Source organism: Leptonychotes weddellii, chromosome 2 (genome assembly GCF_054177405.1).
Source record: "Leptonychotes weddellii isolate Sample4059 chromosome 2, ASM5417740v2, whole genome shotgun sequence".
In the NCBI taxonomy this organism is placed as follows: domain Eukaryota; kingdom Metazoa; phylum Chordata; class Mammalia; order Carnivora; family Phocidae; genus Leptonychotes; species Leptonychotes weddellii.
Window position 1 is genome coordinate 69,888,178 of NC_138370.1, and position 21,408 is coordinate 69,909,585.

The 21,408-nt window shown below is 39.0% G+C and overlaps 1 protein-coding gene across 1 annotated transcript in view; it reads left to right on the plus strand.

Annotated features, from left to right (window-relative positions):
• Positions 1-21,408, plus strand: part of ANAPC10 (anaphase promoting complex subunit 10) — a 217,524-nt gene that overhangs the window by 190,151 nt on the left and 5,965 nt on the right. The gene's annotated exons all lie outside the window — the stretch shown is intronic.

Sequence of the window (21,408 nt, forward strand, 5' to 3'; positions counted from 1 at the left end):
AGGACGGGCTTTCTCCTCCTGACTAGGTGGGCTTCTCCCCAGTGAGTGCCTCTCTCTCTGCCATTTTTGAAGAGTCCATGCACAGGTCTTTTCTCTAGACCTCCTCCTCATCAGTCCTCTAATTTTGTTCCTTTTCCATCCATGACCATCTGGCCAAACCACATCCTGTTGCCTATGGACTGCTATAGACCCACGCCTCTCTCGATCTCTCCTTTCGGGCAACGTGGAGAACTGGGTACACAGCTTGAAGTTTTGCCCGCTGAATATATTTCTCTGTCTGATTGTCCTCCTGCTGGGCTAGTTCTGACTGGGGGTTTCATGTACAGCAGGTCAGTTTTAGCTGGTGCGGGCATATCTTGCCAAGCTACAAACTAGCCTGACGTTTTTTTTTTCCTTCTGCAGCCATTGGTTATAGGGAACTAACTCCGCATAAAGCAAAGGCTATTCGTTTGGGGAGAGGTTGCAGCATAGCAGGAGTGGATGCCATGGGCATCAGAGTCACTCACTTGCATAATTTCAGTATCTGCTTGTACGCAGTGGCCTCTTCAATTCTGCAACTTTATAGTTCTGGCATCAGTTAATACCAGGTTTGTTTGGCAGTTCAGAGCTTATGGTCACTCCCTCTTCTAAGAGTGGGCATTTAGTCACTACTAGGACCCAGCGACAAGCCCGAGACTATTCCTCGAAATACTTACTTATTGCAGAGGGTATATCTAGCTCCAGAAACTTGAGGATTGTCCTATCACGGCTTGCCGGAGGACCCGTGTTGTGTCTGCATCTTTAGCAAGCATTTTAAATATGACTGGATATCCTGGTCAGAAAGCCAGAGCTGCTTGAACTGCAGCCTGGACTAGTTGCAGAGCCTTGTCTTACTCTGGGCCCTACTCAAAACTGGCAGCTTTAACATTTACTCAGTTTAGTAGATTATTGTTTTTAATAGCCCCCAATAATGGCCTGCAGGTATCCATATACTTTGACTCGTAACTTTGTACTCTCGTCCTACCCTGACCCTGACTCTGACTTGGCCATAAGATTTGTCTGGCCAATAGGATAATAGATAACTGGACTCACGAAGAGGCTGGAAGGGTCCTCATGTGTTTCCACTTCCTCCCCTGAGTCCTCCACTCAGTAAGCTCCTGGAGGATTTGAGACCATGTGGAGGAGGGCTGGATTCAAGATGCAGTGGCTTATCTCGCCTTTGGAGGAGCTATCCCTTCCTGACCTCAGAGGACTGGACTCCTGAAAGATTCCCTGAAATGTCCTCCCAACTTCCCATCTTGTCAGTGGTGACTGCTGCACAAACCTGGCTTCCATTCTCCTTTCTGCTCTCCAAATTTCACGAGAGTACACCTCCTCGCCAGAATCGAAGTCATCTATAAAACCTTAGCTGCAATGGAGTCTTACAAATAGAGTATTTAGCTTTCTAGATCGGGCCGATGAGGGCAGGATGTAGAATAGAAAGGGTTGTGAGTAGATACCCAGGACCAGTAGAAAATACTGAATGCATTCATACCCTGCATCTGGGAAAAACACGGCTGGTTGAATCGACCTGTCCAGCGCCAGCCCTCACTTTTCTTTTTGTATCTCCTCTTCCCCAGCCAAACAGGACAACTGGAGAATCTGTGACCTGTCGTTTTCTGTACTCATCCCACCAAGTTGTTTCCTCTTTTCAGCCATGCCAGTAGAAATCCTGTGGATCTGTCACTGCTGTCTCAAACACCATTTCCTCTAGTCAGACTTTCTGCTGGCCTCCAGAAAGAGATGCCTCCTCTCCCTTCTTTAAAATTCCTTCACCTTTGGGGTGCCTGGGTGGCTTAGTCGTTAAGCGTCTGCCTTTGGCTCAGGTCATGTTCCCAGGGTCCTGGGATCGAGCCCCGCATTGGGCTCCCTGCTCAGCGGGAAGTCTGCTTCTCCCTCTCCCACTCCCCCTGCTTGTGTTCCCTCTCTCACTGTGTTTCTCTCTCTGTCAAATAAAGAAATAAAATCTTTAAAAAAATAAAATAAAATTCCTTCACCTTTGGTACTTCTCTCATGATACTCCTCTTATTTTACCTGGCATTACTGTGCAATTTGTACATCTCTACTCTCACCTTCTTCTGCAGTATATAGACCTTGGGAATAGGGGTCATCGATTAATCATCTTTATAGCCCATGTAATACTAATAAAGTATTTTGGACAATGTGTATTCGCAATAACATCCACAAACACTCTGGCAGATATTGTGCTAAATACTGAAATGATTATGGATGATGCCCTTCAAGGATAGACTGCTGAAATTGGACAATAGCTTCGCCCTGTGCCTTCAAAGAGTACAAAATTTATAGTATTTTAAATGGGGCTACAATTGGGAGGTTAGGTTCTCCCACAACCTACTGGGGCAAGATTCAGTGGGAGAAGTGTGGGGAACTTACTCCCTTAGAGCTTATTTTTAATGAATAAGGTTTTGCTACAGGAAGTACTTGAACTATAATAAAGAGATAATAAAATAGTCACAAATTTGCTTTACTTCCTGGTCAGTCCTAGCTTAAGCACAGTGAAAAAAAGCATGTTGACTATATTAGTTGTATTCTGTCTTCTCTGCAGTTTCTACGTACGTGCAATTTCCTGGTGCATGTGATTATCAAGCTCCATGACAAGTAACTGGTGAAGTCCCTTCCCAGCTCCCCTTCCTTCTTCTGATGGAACAGACTCCTGATTGATTTTGACTCCAGATGGGCCATCTTTAATTAGGTTAGCGGTTGAGTTGACAGTCACAAAGTTTTTCCTCTGCCATGTTCTATTAATAGGGGGAAATGGGTGGAGAAGAAACCTCTTATGCCATATTCTATTTAGCTGCTGGTTGTGCTTTGGGAAATGGAGGAAGCCAAGAAGGAAAGGGAGAGGTACAGTCTGTGGTGACTTTGAATCCACCAGACTGTGGGCGTATAAATTTCTTCACTCTATGCTTGAGCGAGACTGATGTTTTGCAGGCTCACAGAAGATGGTCTTCTCTATACGAAAACATGGATGTCAAGTGTTGTATTCAGACATGAGCAATGACTGCCCTCTGTTGTTCCCAAATTAGGAAAATGGAGCCTCCAAAAGCTGGGTGCCAGTGGAAAAATCAACAAATATAGCTGTCACTGAAGAAAGCAGTTCAACGAGATTTTGTTTTACCCTTTGCCAACCTCAACTCACCAATGTGCAGGCGACATATGTTTAGAATTAGCAAGTAAGGTTTTTATCCTTCATTTCCCCATTTCCCATCCCCCACTCTTGAGGTTGCTTGTCCAAAATGGAACGAAGCTTCCGGGCTCCTTGGAGGTCAGCCGTCTCCCAATACAGGTGCAGTGGAAACCTGTCTACTGAGCTCTCATTAGGCCTGGAGCTGTTTTACTTCCATAGCTCTCTGGAGGGCTAATGAGCTTTTAAGAAACACTTGCAGCAACTCCAGATTCTACACAGCAACCTAATTTTTCAGAGAATGTTTTCAAGAGTACCTTGTTGGGGGGCAAATTCCTTGCCCAGATAAATGGGATTGCGAATATAAGTTAATCCAACATCCACATTCACTTCCTTTTTTTTTTTTTTTTAACTGATATGCCCAAGCTCTAATGCCTTCATTTCCTCTTCATTTGCAATGGTAAAGCCTCCTTGACCAGAAAAATAAATGTGCAGTTGGCCAGAGCTGAAAAGAGGTCTGCTTAAATGATTTTTAATTTATGTTAAAATGCTAAGAGCAGTTTTCCAGGTCCCTGTTGAATACCTCACAAAATTAAGTTTTTTGAAGCCTACCTTTAAAAAAAGAACTAAAAGAGTTCAAAACATTCCTTTTAATTTTAGCTGCCCCAACTATATCTTTTCTTCTTGCCCTACTGGGATCCAGCACCTAGTCAGGGGTTTATACTTCATTGGTCTTAGAGCTCTGGTCTGGAAGTCAGAGACCTGCCTTCTATCCTTGCCCCCAAAACAAAAAGTGGTGTTACCCTGAGCTTATCGAATGTACCTCTGTTTCTCTTCTTGTAAAATGAACAGTGACTTGATGTAAAGAATCATAACCATGTCTTTACAAAATACTTAGCATTTCTTGGTGTTTTTACATTTGCAACATATATTATCTCTTTTGATTGGTGTCTTCTTGGAAACAAACTGCAAAATAGTTGACCATCTAAATTGTGAACTCTTGATACTGTTGATCGTTTTGCCTAATTTTTACACCAGGCTGACTTTTCATCTGCCACTCAACATGAATCTAAGTTAAAATTGTAACAGTATTTCTTTTCTTTTCTTTCTTTTTTTTTTTTTTAAAGATTTTATTTATTTGAGAGAGAAAGAGACAGAGAGCACAAGCGGGTGGAGGGGCAGAGGGAGAGAGAGAGAAACAGACTCCCCACTGAGCAGGGAGCCCAACGTGGGGCTCGATCCCAGGACACTGGGATCATGACCTGAGCCGAAGGCAGATGCTTAACCGACTGAGCCACCCAGGTGCCCCTGTAACAATATTTCTTGAACAAAGATACAATCGTGCAGATACACACCAGGAGATAAATGCTTAAAAAATAAGAATTATCTTAAATGTTGAAACTAGGTAAAAAAACAGTGCTTTTTTTTTTTAAGATTTTATTTATTTATTTGACAGAGAGAGACACAGCAAGAGAGGGAACACAAGCAGGGGGAGTGGAAGAAGGAGAAGCAGGCTTCCTGCAGAGCAGGGACCCCGATGCGGGGCTCGATCCCAGGACCCTGGGATCATGACCTGAGCCGAAGGCAGATGCTTAACAACTGAGCCACCCAGGCACCCCAAAGCAGTGCTATTTTAAAGAAAATTTATAAGATACTTTTTAAAGATATCTTTTAAAATGATCTTTACAGTGGTACCACATCATCACTTAGGATAATAGTCATTGATTATTCTTCACCGACGTAGTTAATCATCATGCATTTTTTAGTTTCTTTTTTTTTTTAACTCATTTTTTAGTTTTTTAATTTAGGTTTTTGCCTATCACTGTGCTGAATTCCGTAGGAGATATTAAAGACATACAAAGTCTTGTCCTCGTGGAATTTATAGTTTAGTTTAGGCCACATGATTAATATGTGTGTAGGGGTGAGTATAACACAAATGATCAGGGTTAAATGAGACATGCTAATCCTAAATGCAAGCAGCTCGAAGAAAGGCAGCACAGAAATGTAAATGATCATGAACATTTAAGACTTTGGCTAGGTAAGAGAGGAGAGAGAGGGTGTTTTCAGATGTGAAAACAGATGAAAGACACAAGGGAGATTTCTAGCTTGATATTCAGCTCTCCCATAGGTATGTCCACCTAGATGGCTCAAATCTAAAAACCAAACCCAACTGAACTTATCGTCTTCTCTCTCCTTTTGTGTTCCAGAATCAGCAGATGACACCTGTGCCCTCCGAGTCTCTTAGACTAGAAAACTGGGAGTCATCCTGAATTCCTCTCCCTTTCCTCCTACTTCAGTTCTGTCATTTTCTCTTCTGGGGCTGCCTTTCGAGGGCTCCCAGGATGCCCATTGCCACAGAACTGAGATCAGTTTAATACAATCACTGACTCTGCTCCTCCCCCTCATTGCGATCTTCTCTTCCATTAGCTCCTTTTGAGAGGTTTATCCTTGTATTCCTCGTTTTGGCCTAATGTTTTCAAATCAGTGAATTGATTTAGACTGACTACCCAACTCTAATCAGACACTTCCCTGAGTTAAAGCTTCTTATTTAGTTTCTTAGTGTCTTGATGAGGCAGTCCATCCCTGCCCATCCCAACTAGCTGGGGACCCCAGACTCTGGTTATGCTCTCAGCTTTCCTGACCCCTCTCGTCCATTCCTACTCCATCTACCTTGGTTTAGGTGTTCATAATCTTTTGCCTGGTGTGGTAGATTGAATTAAGATGTTCAGCAAATATTTACTGCTCCCTTCCTCACCCTATGGGTAGAGAATCCTACTGTGTCCTGTAGACATGGAGGTTGGCCATGTGACTTTGTCTAGTGTAGTGTGGGCAGTAGGGATAGTGTGCTAGCTCTGAGCAGGGGCTTTAGGAGACATTACATACTCCTACCCACCTTCCCTGCACTCCTGTCATCCATCAGTAGAAGAGCATGGCCCAGAGAAGCCATTGCTCTGTCATCCTGTGTCCCAAAATGAGAGACCCATGGAGCACACACGAGCTGCCATGTCTGGAGCCAAGTCACACTCAGCCCTGCACAGCCCAGCTGAATTAAAGCCAACCCACAGCTGACCAACAGACCCATGAGTAAAAAAGAAATGCTTGTTGTTGTAAGATACAAAGGTTTTGGAGGAAACGAATTTTTGTTGTTAGAAACCACTAAGATTTTGTTTTGTGTATTACTATGGTAAAACCTGACACATATATCTGAATTTCTGCAAAAACTTCCTACCTAATCTTCTAGTCTCCAGTCTTACCTTTCTCCCATCTATCCTTCACACTGGATTAAATAAAAAGTCTTCAGTAGCTCCCATGTGCCACAGGATAAAAATCCAAGATGGAGTAAAAGATTTACCTGCCCACCTTCATGTCCCACTACTCTTGATCTTGCATTTTAAGCACTAGTCATGCCTAAATACCCAACATTCCTTTAATTTACTGTACTGTCTCTCCGTGTCTCTTTTGCAAATGCTGTCAATTCTGAGCCAAATACTTCTCCCAGACCCCCTCCCTCCGCCACCCCCCATCTGGCCCTTGCACCTGCAAAACCCTTATAAGGTTAAAGTGTTGCCGCTGCTGGAAATCCTTCCCTGGCTTCCCTAAATTCTCAAAATAATTTGCACAATTCCATGATTGCACACTATGGTTTGAAATCGATTATTTTTATACATCTCTTTCAGTCAGGTTGTGAACAATTTGCTGATAGGAAGTTTGTCTTTTCATCTTTTTACTCTCAGGACTTAGCATTGTTCCAGGCATATTTGAGATAATAAATGAAGCAATGAATGTTTAGTTGATTTTGAAGTCAATTCTGCTTAATGTCTTTCTCATCTGGTTGAAACATGTTCACTTAACATATACCATGAATTTGGATTAGCCCATGTCTGTCACCAAGGTGCTCCTTCTCAAACTATACCTGAAACATCGAGTGAATGCTCTCATGTAACCAATGACCAGGTCAAGAAATGAAACATTCCTGGCACCTTCCTTTTTCTGTGACCAGTCACTATGGCCTCTTCCCAGATGTAAGGAGTGTTCCAACTTCTATCACCATAGATTTGTCCCGTCTGTTTTAAAACAATATATAAATGGAATCATAACGTATGTGCTCTTTGTGTCTGGCTTCTTTTGTTCAACATTATGATTTGTGAGACTCATTTAAGTAATTGTGAACAGCAACATTTCATTTTCACTCTGTATAGCACCTCATGGTACAAATATAACACAATTTATTTATCCATCCTACTGTTAATAGATATTTAGGTTGTTTCCTAAATGAATAAAGATGCTATGAACATTTTTGTTTGTGTCTTTTGGTGCATATACGATTTTCTGTTGAGTATAAATGTAGGAGTGGAATTTCTGGGCCACAAAGTATGTAAATGTTCACTTTCGGCAGATGCTTCTAGACTCTTCTCAAAAGTGTATCAATTTATGCTCTCATCAATGATGTGTGAGAGTTCCTCTTATCTGACATCCTCACTAACTCCTGATATTATCAGTCTTTTTCATTTTAGTAATTCGGGTGGACATGCCATGGCTTTAATTTGCCCTTCCCTGACGGCTAAAGACGTTGAACCCTTTAAAAAATATGTTTACTTACCATTTGGATATCTTCTGTGAAATCCCATTTTTCCATCAGGTTGTTTTTTTCTTATTTATTTATAAGAATTCTCTGAAATCAGATGCTAATATTTTGTATAGTATGTTTTGCTTCTATCTTTCCAGGAAAGATTGGCTTATAATTTTCCATTTTTGTAATATTCTTGTCACTCTTCTGAGTGAAGGTTATTTTGGTCTCATAAGATAAGTTGAAAAGTGTTCTTTCTTATTCTCTGGAAAAGTTTAATGTAAAAGTTGTGTTATTTCTAATTTTACATTAAGAGTCCGAACACATAGTGCTTAAGCATATGAGCCTTGGAATCAGACTGCTGGAGGGGCATCTTGGTTTTGCCATGTTCTTAGTGTGTTGACCTTGGGAAAGTTACATAACCTCTTTGTGCCTCAGCTCTCCCATTTATTAGATGGGAGGGATAAAAGTACCAGCTTCATAAAATCACTGTCAGGATCTTATGAGTTTCACATGTAAAATTCCTCGTACCACGTCTGGTACATAGTAGGAATTTACTGATTATTAACTATTGTTATTACTTATCTGTCTAATCTGTGCTTTTGCTCATAGCATGTGTTTTGTAGAACCAGGAGCTGTATTCTCTTCGTGGTGTTGGTTTGACAATAAGCCTCACATGGGTTGAGGAAGTAGAGTAACAACTTTTAAATGGGATGCCAAAATCAAATTCTTCTTCACACTTGGCCTTTTCTCGGGCATATTTTTTCCTCTCCTTTTGCTCTATTTTGTGAAATGTCAGGAAAGAGACCTAAGAAGCTTTCTGTGGAAATAGTACTCAAAGAAAGACACGGATCTCAGTCAGGGTACTTTCTTGGGGTTTTGGCAATGTCCTAGGTGGGTGTATGTCCACATGGCAAATATTCTAGTGGTTAGAGGGGAGTCAGGACTTTTGATTTGCACTGCCTGGGTAACTGACCTCAGAGATCCTCAGTTTTTCTTTTTAACAAAAAGAAGCCCAGCCTTCCCAGGGTGTGGTTTGAATTCCTGATTTGGTGGTTGTTAGGGGCTCTGAAAATACCGTGCAGCTTTTAAAGCAATGATCGAGTCATTACTATGCAAATCTTCCCCCCCTCCTTCAGCCTTTGTGTCACTAAAATACCACTTAAGTGGGACGTCTGTTTTCATCTGGTTTATATCTGAGATTGAAGACACATGGCTCTCTGATTAACTCTGAAACCATTAACACCACATCTTCATCAGAAAAACCACAGAAATTAGGGTTAAATGGGTCCTCCTGTGATTTTCTCTAATCCTTTTCCAGCTTTACTGGCTTCTCCCTCTGCTTCCCCTAAGTCTTCTCTCTGTCTGCTTTTCACTTGGGAATGAATTACCCATCCAGACCTCCCATACCTACTCCCACCTCGACACACATATTCTTCTTGCGCACTTCCTGCCTGCAGGATGCAGGCCATGCTCCTCTCATCTTTCTTTCTGAGCAATGAGAAAACGGAAAGATAACAACCCCTGTGGCTTCCTATTGTTTGCAGGTGTCTGGTCTGAAGAGAGTCACTGCATTCTATACTGCCAGAAAAATATTTGCCATTGAAAAATTAATTTTCATCATTCTGTGCTTCTGTTTAACCTCAGTGGTTTGAAATCCTACTCATTTTCTGTAACGTAGATCACACATTGCCTTATTTGCAATGTTACTCTGATGTCAGGATGAGATGCTGGACTTTGCATCTTGTTTATACTCCTATTTCAATATTCCTATCTGTCCCAGATAGGAATCGAAGTTCAAAATCCTAGATATGCAAGCATCAAGCAAGATTTTATTTTATTTTTTTATCACGGGTTTTTGTCTTTTTACAGTCCCATCATTATTTTTCTTCCCCCTCTTTCGGGGCCATCAGTTAAGTTTGAATGTGGCTGAGGGGTTCCCCGGGTGGCTCAGTCGGTTAAGCGTCTGCCTTCGGCTCGGGTCATGTTCCCAATGTCCTGGGATCGAGCCCCGCATCGGGCTCCCTGCTCCACGGGAAGCCTGCTTCTCCCTCTCCCACTCCCCCTGCTTGTGTTCCCTCTCTCGCTGTCTCTCTCTGTCAAATAAAAAAATAAAATCTTAAAAAAAAAAATTAGAAAATATTCATTCAGTCGTCTTCAGATATTTTCCCTGCCTTTCCATGCCCCCATATTTTTACCTACCGATATTCTATTTATTGGCATATTAGTCTGCTTGATATTGTCCTACAGGTCACCGAAGCTCTATTCATTTTTTTAAAAATCCTATTTTTCATTATGTGTTATTTTGGGTTTTTTCTCTTGCTATAGGTTTATGTTCGCTGATCTTTTATTCTGTTAGTCCCATCCTTTGTATTTTTTTTATCCCTAAAATTTCCATTTGGAAAATTTTTATGTCTTTTATTCTTCTCGTTATGTTCATTTTTTCCTTTAAATCTTTGAGTATGTAGTATTAATAATTGGTATTTTAAAAATCATTGTCTGAAAATTTTATCACATTCATTGTTTCCTGTTCTCTTCTATCAATGAATTTTTCTATACAAGGTTATATGTGACATTCTTAGGCTTCTTTAGATGCCTGATTATTTCTTATTGGAGTCCATATTCCTGATTTAGTTGTATTCCTTTAAAAAGTATTGTACTTTGTTCTAGCAAGCAGTAAATTATGCAGATCAGTGTAAACATTTTGATTCTTTTTAAGTTTGCTAGCGTGGGTTTAGAGCAATCTTTACCCAGCGGCTAGGTTAGCCCCACTCTAGAGTCTGACCTTTCTGATGTCTCTACTGAATGCTCTGCATATTATGACATTTTCCCACTCTGACTGGTGAACTGTTCTTAACCCCATTATGGAAATGGTTCACCCTCCCTCCCAGCCTCAAGGAATTTTATTCAACGGTTGTGGAGATCATCACTCTGCCAAAAGAGGACCCCTTTGCAGATCTTTAGAGTTGTCTTTTTACAGTTTTCTCATCTCTGGCACTCTGCTCCATAAATTCTAGTCATTTTGCCTTCTCTGAACTCTAATTTCAGTCTTCTCAACTCAATGCAGATACTGGGCTATGTAGAATTCTCTCCTTGAGCTGCCTAGAAACTGCCACCTGGCAGAAAGCCAAGAAAATCATAGGGCTCATCTTGTTTGCTTCACTCTTCTTAGGGATCACAGGCCAATGTTGCCTATTGTCCAATGTCTGAAAAGAGTTGGTTCATATATTTTGCCCAGTTTTCTAGTTATTCACAGTGGGAGGGTAATTCTCCTAGCCCTTCCATGATATTTTGTTTTCTATTAACCACACTTAAAAATTACTTTATTTTTTCCTTCTTTTGGAACAATTAAGGTTTTTTTAAATTCCATAATTTTACTATATTGATTCAGAAAATGTCCATTCTTTGAGTGGTTACTCTTGAATTTAGGGTTCTTTCAACAAGGATCTGTGGATCAGGGTTTCCAGACACACTTCACAAGTTGTGCACGGAGCAACTCCAGGGAGAGCCATTTACACATACCTGCAACTGTGTAACATTACAGCTGGTATACAAGAACATCTTTACATATCTGATCATATTTTTATTTTTTACTGTTGAATGATAATTTGTCTGAATATAGAATTTATGTTCAAAGTTAGATCCCTTTAGATCTTTAAAGATATCACTCGATTTTAAAAACAGTCACCTATGTTGCTTTTGAAATGCCTGATATAAATTTGATTCTCCTTCTGTTCTAGATGGTTTGTTTTTCTGGTAGCATTTAGGATTTTCTAATTATCCTTCATGTTCTGGAATTTCAGTGCCAATACTCAAAGTATAGGCTTTAAAACACTTGTTCCTGCTTGGCAATCTTTTGGAATTTTCTACTTGAGGCCCCATGATATTCTTATGTTCTATGATACAGAAAATATGTTAAGGATAGAAAGCGTGTATGCTTGTATGTTTGACACGGGGAAAAAAGATAATCACAGGCTCATCCTCCATTAAGGAAATTGAATAGATATGCCTATAATAGGGCATAACTATTGTTTCTTTTGCATATATACTTAGAAGTGTAATTGCTGAGTCGTGGAGTGGGTAGATATTTAGCTTTAGGAGATACTGCCAAACAGTTTTCCAAAGGGGTTGTGCCAATTTACCCTTCCACCAGCAATCCAGTTGCCCAACATTCTTGGCAACAATTGATATTGTCAGTCTTTTCAGTTTTTTTCATTCTGCTGATGTGTAATGATACCTCTTTGTGGTTTAAAATGGCTTTCCCTGACGAGCAATAATTTGGGGTCCCTTTCCATACATTCATTGGTCATTTGTATGTCTTCTTTTATAACACATCTGTCATTACATTTACTCAATTTAAAACTGTTTTTTAAACATATATTCTGTATGTGAGTCCTCCACTGGACTTTTGTGTTGTATTTATGTTCTCACGCTCTGTGACCTATTTTTTCACTCTCTTACTGGTGTCCTTTGATGAACATAAATTCTTATGATTAATTAAATCCAATTTAACAATATTTTCTTTTATGGTTAGTGCCTTTGCATCTTGCTTAAGAAGATTTTTTTTTCTGCCTGAGGTCATGAAGATATTCTGTTTTTTTTTAAAGTATTTTTTATGTTTTTACCTTTTTTTTTTTTAAAGATTTTATTTATTTACTTGAGAGAGAGAGAATGAGAGACAGAGAGCATGAGAGGGAAGAGGGCAGAGGGAGAAGCAGACCCCCTGCTGAGCAGGGAGCCCGATGTGGGACTTGATCCCGGGACTCCAGGATCATGACCTGAGCCGAAGGCAGTCGCTTAACCAACTGAGCCACCCAGGCGCCCTATGTTTTTACCTTTTTATATTTATGTCCCTGATGACCTCACATTAGTTTTTGTGTATGGTCTGAAGCAGGCATCAAGGTCCATTTATTTTTTCCATATGAATATCTAATTGTTCTAATATCATTTACTAAAATTATCATTTTTTCATTACAGAATTTCAATGGCAATTTTTTGTATTCTATTGCATTTAGTCCATATTCTACAAATTTGATTGTATATATGTTGGTTTAAATATGATTCTTTTTTTTCTGTTCCATTGGTCCACTCTTGTAATTACTATGGCTTTATAATAGGTCTTGAAATCTGGTAGTATTATTTCTCCCAATTTCCTCTACTTCAACATTTGTCTTTCTAAGTTCTTAAATTACCATATAAATTTTAGACTCATTAGTCAATTTCCAAAAAAAAAAAAAAATCCTTGCCTGGGATTTAGTTTTGAATTTCATTAGATAAGTTTGAGGAGTATCAAATCTTAATAATCTTGAATTCTTCCAATCCATTAACATGTTCCATGTCTCAATTTATTTAAGTCTTCTTTACTTTCTCTTTAATATTTTGCAGTTTTCAGTATATACTGGTCATAGACATCTTTGGTTAGATTTATTTCTAGTTATTTTATTTTTTATGAGATTGTATACAGTATTTTTTTTAAATTTCAATTTCCTGTTGTTTTTTTGTTAGGTCATTGAAATACAATTAATCTTTGTATATTGATTTTGACATTAGTGACACTCTAAATTCACTTATTAATTCTAATGGTTTGCAGATTATTTTGAATTTTTTATGTATATAGCTTTTTCTCTTTTCCAATCTTTTTACCTTTCCCTTCTTTTGGTGACTTCCCATACAATGCTGAGAATATGTGATGGTGGTGCATTTGTTGTTCTTAGACATTATTGGTTGTCACCACTGAGGAGGTGGTGCCACTGGAAAAATGCACAGGCCATGCTCCCACAACAAAGGATTATCCAGACCCAAATGACAATAATGCCTATTGAGAAATCTTGATGTAAAGGAAAGCAGATTAACATCTCATCAACCTCAGGGCATGGCTACTGATATTCATAACCTTGACCCTGAATCATTAGGAAAACATTAGATTATGATCAGTATGCCCTAAAATACAATGCATTCTAGAAAGATTTGTGTAAAAGTAGTTAATATTTGTAAAAATTTGGGGCTTTAGGACAACTGTCTATGTTTCAACTGTCTAAAGGATTAATTTATGTGAAAGATCTCATTTCCAAATAGTGCCAAATGCAGGAAGTATTACAGAAAGTCAAGACCTCTTTACAATTTTTGTATTGTTCAAGATAATTTAAAAAACATTTCTGGCTTACTGGATTGATATTTGCTCAAAGAGATTATTTTTTTAAAAAGTTCTAAAGCAAACTGCGGTTTGGACTTCAGGGCCCCAGTGAACATTCTTCCTCTCTATGGAGACTTTTACACAATAGTTGGTCCTGACCTCGGACCTCAGCAGCATTTGGCTATCAGCTGGGAGTTCATTTAAGAGAGTTCCTCCTGCAGACCAATCATTCCTTCCACGTTCAGAGCTGAGGCACACTCAGTTGGGGCATGGAAAAGGCAACTAAATTTGGTGTAATTGCAGCAGATTTCTGGAATTCATCTGAATGGAGTGGAGGAGGGGGCAGGAAGGTGTCATGGGAGAGAATTATGCAAAAGTTCAGGGAAGGATAAAATGTGCTGGAAATAAAATGAATAAGCAGCGACATCTGGAAATTGATTGAAAAAAGGCCACAACTGAAAGTGCATCTGGGGAAGAGAAAACAGGACCCAGATTGCCACAGATCTGGAAAGATCAGGAGCCTAGAGAAAGTTCTTTTAAAAACAAAACAAACCCCAAAACCCTTATGGCCTGGTGACATGCATTTGGAAGCAAACAAACTTGGGTTGACTTTCTGACCAAGAGATCTCTATCCGTATTTAAGCACGCTTTCTGAGCTATGAAATATGTGCAGAAAGGAAACCCAGAAGAGCCAGAAATTCCAGTGGTAAGGAAAGATGGCACTGCTGTGGCAAAACACAAAAACATGCAGAGTTGAGTGGAGATGGTCTTTGTAACTGATAGGTCATGTATTAGGCAGCAATAAGCAAATTTCATTGCCTCTTTGATCACTGCATTTACGTCTCACATTCCACCTGTCTCTTTAATGAAATACTTTGTTGAGTCCTGGGTCACAATATCATCAAGCTGCTCAGATGACACTGGCTTGTGATGTGGCATGAGTCTATTTCTCAATGTATTTATAACATAACATGGAATAATAGCCACATTGGCATTGCTGGTCATAAATCATGCTATCATTGCACTCTCCAATCATGCAGAGCCAATTGTAATGTTCCCTATCCATCTACAGGACAAAGAGAGCCTAGCATTATCCACTGGACCTCAATGTTCTCATTTAAGTCACGGAGGAATGAATGTGTAATGCAATCTCAAGATACAAAATGAATCTGTCATATCAAATCTCCAGGGGCGATGAGGTGAAGACCACCAGAGCTTCTGGCTAGTGATTCTTGTGGAGACTTGAAACCAGGACAGAATGCCTTTCACTGCTGGGATTATGATAGGACTATTCATCAAAAACCCAGTCATGTTACTCAGGAAGCTCACAGATTTCTCCCTGCTATAGTATTTTGGTCCTTTGCTTTCAATATCTCTTCCCTTTAGTTCTTTTGGTCCACTCTGAAACACTAAGCCTTTAAATTTGAAGAAGGGACACTATTTTGTAGTATGTATTATACTAATCTGTGGAGAAGAGGGTGACAAGGAAGTCATCTATCCATTTTGCCTCTAAAGATAAACATGACACAATACACAGACACCTCCTGTTATGGGTTGAATGCCTCGAATGCCCCCTAACTTCATATATTAAAGTCCTAACCCCCAGTATCTCAGAATGTGACTGTATTTAGAGAAGTAATTAAGTAATTAAAGAAGTAATTATATTAAAATGTGGACATTAGGGTAGACCTTAATATAACATGTCTGGTGTTCTTATAAGAAGACAAGATTTGGATACACATACACACAGAGGGAAGACCATATAAAGGGGGAGACAACAGCCATCTACTACCTAAGGAGAGAGGCCTCAGAAGAAACCAACTGTGCCAACACCTTGATCTTGGTCTTCTAGCCTCCAGAACTGTAAGGTAACGAATTTCTGTTGTTTAAGCCACTCAGTTTGTGGTACTTTGTTATGGCAGCCCTAGCAAATGAATACATCCACATACAATTTGATATATTTTTCTGGATAAATATTTTCTTCAAGTTTAAGTGGAGTATTAACCAAATACTGAGTGTTGTAAAGAAAATGAAGAGATAATACCAAATAGCCCCTACAAATTTTCTTCACATAAAATGGACAGACAACAGTGTGAATTCACCCTCCATGACACAAATGTTGTCTTCATTTGAGTTTCCATAAAATCAGACCCACAGACTGGGATTGAAGTGTATATAGGCTCTTTGGGAAGTGACAACAGGAAATCATTGTAGAGGAGTAGAGAAGTAAAACAGAAAACTTGGGTTAAAAAGCAGGCTACCATTACAGGCAACTGGGGCTCAATCCCATCAGAGAGCTCAAAAGAGAGGGTGTAGAACATGCCTCAGAACTGTTGCTCCTGAAGAGTGAGACAGGTGCAAACAATAAAATTACTAGGAATAAACTGAACCAAAGAGGTAAAAGGTCTATACTCTGAAAACTGTAAAACACAGGTGAAAGAAATTCAAGATGATGCAAAGAAATGGAAAGACGTCCCATGCTCATAGGTTGAAAGAACAAATATTGTTAAAATGTTTATACTACCCAAAGCAATCTACATATTTAATGCACTTCCTATCAAAATACCAACATTATTTTTTCACAGAACTAGAACAATCAATCCTAAAATTTGTATGGAACCACAAAAGACCTCGAATAGCCAAAGCAATCTTGAAAAAGAAAAACAAAACGTCACAATTCCAGATTTCAAGTTATATTACAAAGTGATAGTAATTAAAACAGTATGGTACTGGTATAAAAATAGACACATAGGTCAGTGGAATAGAACAGAAAGCCCAGAAATAAACCCACAGTTATATGGTCAACTAATCTTCAACAAAGGAGGAAAGAATATGTAATAGGAAAAAGACAGTCTCTTCAACAAAAATCCTTGAAGAGAGCACAGGCAGTAATCTGTCTGACATCAGCCATAGTAACTTTTTTCTAGATAGGTCTCCTGAGGCAAGGGAAATAAAAGCAAGAATGGACTACTGGACTACATCAAAATGAAAAGTTTCTGCACCAAGAAAGAAGCAATCAACAGACCTCAAGATAAGGAGAAGATATTTGCAAGTGACATATCTGATAAAAGGTCAGTATCTAAAATATGTAAAGATATATAAAAAATATATAAAGGGTCAGTATCATCAGTATCCAAAATATAAAAAGAACTGAAACAATTCAACACCCCCAAAACAAATAGTCCAATTAAAAAATGGGTAGAAGATGAACAGACATTTCTCCAAAGAAGACACAGAGCTCGTCAATAGACACATGAAAAGATGCTCAACATCACTTATCATCAGGGAGATGCAAATCAAAACTACAGTGGGATATCACCTCACACCTATCAGAATCACTTAAAATCGAAAACACAAGAAACAACAGGTATTGGCGAGGATGTGGAGAAAAGGGAACTCTCTGGCACTGCTGGTGGGAATACGAACTGGTACAGCCACTACGGGGAGACAGTGTGGAGGTAGAAGCTGCCAGTAGCTAGCTCTAGCCCCAGATCAGGAGAGCTGGCTTGAGGTTGCAGTAATCATACGGGGAGGTTAGCCAGAGATGGCACACAGCATACATGCAGGATCCAGGCTTAAGTGTGGGCTTCATGGTTACGTGAATCCATCAATTCCCTTTATTTGCTAAAATTATGTGCTTGGGGTTTTTGTTACTTCGAACTAAAAGAGGCTCATCTTCTTACCAATAAAAATACTTGTAAATCGTATATTACTTTCACTTTTCTTCCTTAGATTTTAAATTTTTTGGATACTAATTCTTTTTTCTAAGTTGTGGTAAAATACACTTAACATAAAATATACTTTTTGTCTTATTAGCTCAGGCTGCTATAATAGAATACCATGGACTGAGTGCCTTAAATAGCTGAAATGTATTTCTACTGTTCTGGAAACTGGGAAGTTTGAGATCAGGGTGCCAGCAAGGTTGGGTTTGGGTGAAGGCCTTCTTCCTAGTTTACAGATGGCTGCCTTCTTGCTCTGTCCTCATGTGGCTAAAAGAGTTCAAGAGACCTTTCTTCTGTCTCTTCTTATAAGGGCACTAATCCCATTCGTGAAGGCTCTGCTCTCATGACTTAATTAATTCCCAAATGTCCCACCTCCAAATATGATCACATTGGCAATTAGGGCTTGAACACACTCTCTTTGGGAGGACACAAATATTGTATCCACAGCACCATTTTATCCGTTTTAAGTCTTAATAAGTTCCTTCACATTGTTGGGCAACCATCACCACTATTCATCCCCAGAACTTTTTCATCACCCCAACCAGAAACTCCGTGCCTATTAAACAATGATCTCCATTACCCCTTTCCCTGGCCTCTGTTAACCACTGTACTACTTTCTGTCTCCATGAATTTCCTTCTTCTAGATACCTCATAAAAGTGGAATCGTACAACATTCGTTCTTTTGCATACGGCTGATTTCACTCAGCACAATGTTTTTAAGAGTCATCCGTGTTGTAACACATCTCAGAATTTCGTTCCTTTTTCAGGCTGGCGAATATTCCATCATATGTATATATTACATTTTCTTCATCTGTTTATTTGTCAATGGACAGTTGGGTTATTTCCATCTTTTGGCTATTGTGAATAATGCCGCTGTGAACATGGGTGTATGAGCATATTCTGCCAGTAGGAGCTCAGATCAATCCTGAGGTGTCATTCAGCAGTATAAGGCTCTGGGCTCTGTGGATAGGGCCTGGCTCCCACAGCTTCAACATTGGATAAGAGCCCCAATTTCTTACCTTCTCTTATTCCTACCTTATCCCCTTATTCCTGCCTTATCCCCTTCAAAGTGAATTATATAAATTAATCCTGGAGTCAGACTGCTGTGTATGATTGCTACCTCTGGCACTTACTAGCTTGCTATTTATTTATTTATTTATTTATTTATTTATTTATTTATTTTCTTCCAAGTTTTTATTTAAATTCCTGTTAGTTAACATACAGCGTCATATTAGTTGCAGGTGTAGAATTTAGTGATTCAGCACTTTCATACATCACCCACTGCTCATCACAATAAGTGTACTCTTAATCCCCATCACCCATTTAGCCCATCCCTCACCCACCTCCCCTCTGGTAACCATCAGTTTGTTCTCTAGAGTTGAGTCTGTTTCTTGGTTTGCCTCTCTCTCTTTTCTCCCCCTATGTTCATTTATTTTGTTTCCTAAATTTCACATACGAGTGAAATCATATGGTATTTGTCTTTCTCTGACTAACTTATTTTGCTTAGCATAATACCTTTTGGTTCCATCCACGTCATTGCCAATGGCAAGAGTTCATTCTTTTTTATGGCTGAGTAATATTCCACTGTATATACATACCACATCTTCTTTATCCAGTCATCAGTTGACAGACATTTTGCCACTTACTAGCTTTTAACCTTTGCCTAGTTATTTAACAATCACAATTATACCTATTAATAATTATTATAATATCTACCAATATGATAGCCATGATTATGAATCCAAACAGTGATAATAAGGCCTTAGAACCATATGTGTATTCCAACCAATTGTTATAGTATTAAAGGGTGGTGTGTCAATTAGGATTCTTTGCAAGCACTAAAATCCACCTCTGAGTAACATAAACAAAACAAAACAGAACAAAACAAAAGGACATTTATTTGAAAGCTATCTAAGACTTCACCAAACTTATGGGGAAACAGATTTGGAAAAAGGAATATATAGTCATTAGGGGGCTTCTCCTGGAGTGACAGAACCCAGCTATTTCATCTCTCCTTGAGTTATTACCCTCAAGATTCCAAGTTTCAGGAGAGGGAGTCTGATAGAGCTGATCCTATACCAACTCATCCATTGGCTGGGATCAGGCCAGGGGTGAGTGGGGAAAGGGGTGGTCAGGAAAGAGGGAGGGGTCAGCAGTAAGAGAAAGGATGTTCCAGGAACCCTATGACTTCTGAAGACCAACTCAGGGCATCTGAATTTACCATCCCACTAAGATGGCACACAGTGGGTGAGTTGTAATCCACCAAAGGAAATTAGAGTGCCTCTCGGACTTATCATTTACTTTTTTTCACACACACCATAAATAGGAGAATGAAAACTCTTGAATTAGAGTAGTGCTTCTCAAATTTTAATGTGCATGTGAATCACCTGGGGATCTTGTTAAAATACAGATTCTGATTCAGTAGATCTGAGGCAAGCCTGAGATTTTGCATGTAACAGACTCGCAGATGATGCCTTTGGTGCTGACCTATGAACAACATTGTGAGAACAAGGCATTAGAAAATTGTGTGTGTGAGCAATGGTTTGATACTAATAATCATCTTTTTATTTTTTTTATGTTATATATAATTCAGAATTTTACATTTCTTTTATTGAAATACAATTCACATACTACAGAACTCATCTGTTTATAGTGTACAGCTCAATGGCTTATAGTGTATTCACAAGGTTGGGTAAACACCACCACCATCTAATTTCAGAACATTTTCATCATCCCCAAAAGAATTCCCCTGTTAGTAGTCATTCACCACTTCTTCCTTTCCTCAGCCCCTTGCATCCACCAAACTACCCTGTGTCTCCATGGAGTTGCCTATTCTGGACATTTCATATAAATGAAATCATATAATGTGTCACCCTGGCTGCTTTAGCTTAGCATAATGTTTTTCAGGTTCATCCATCCAGGGTAAGCTTGAGACTTCATACCTTTTTATGGCTGAACAATATTCCATTGAATGGACAGCCCACCTTTTGTTTATCCTCTCATCAGTCTAGGGACATTTGGGGTTATTTCCATTTTTTCCAGTATTATGAATAGTGATATTGTGCACATTTGTATGCATATTTATGTGTTTACATACTTTGGCTCTCTTGGGAATATATCTAAGAATGAAACTCTATGTTTAACTTTTTGAGGAAGTGCCAAACTTTTTCTCATAGAGGCTGCATCTTTTACACACCCACCAACAATGTCTGAGGGCTTTCATACTCCACATCCTCATCACTTGTTACTATCAGTCTTTGATTACAGTCATTCTAGTGAGTATAAAGTGATATCTTATTGTGGTTTTTATTTGCATTTCTCTAATGACCAATTATGGTAGCATCTTTTCATGTGCTTATTAGCAATTTATATATTTCCTTTGGAGAAATATTTATTCAGATCTTTTGTCCATTTTTAATGGTGTTGTCTTTTTATTATTTAGTTGTAAGAATTCTTTGAGTATTCTGGAGACCATTTGTTCAAAAGACCATTCTTTTCCCCATTGAATAGTGTTGGCACCCTTGTCTAAATCAACTGACTATAGATGTGTGGGTTTATTTCTGGAGCCTCAATTCTATACCATTGATCTATATGTCTATCCTTATGCTAGTACCACACAGTCTTAATTACTGTAGCTTTATAGTAAATTTGAAATTTGGAAATGTGAGTTGTCCAGCTTGGTTCCTCAATAAGGTTATTTTGGCTATCCTGAGTCCTTTGCATTTCCATGACTTTTAGAATCAGATAGTTAATTTCACCAAAAAAGGAAACTTTTTTGGGTTTAGTTTTCTCTTCTTAGGGTGCAAGAGTAGGTTATTAATTT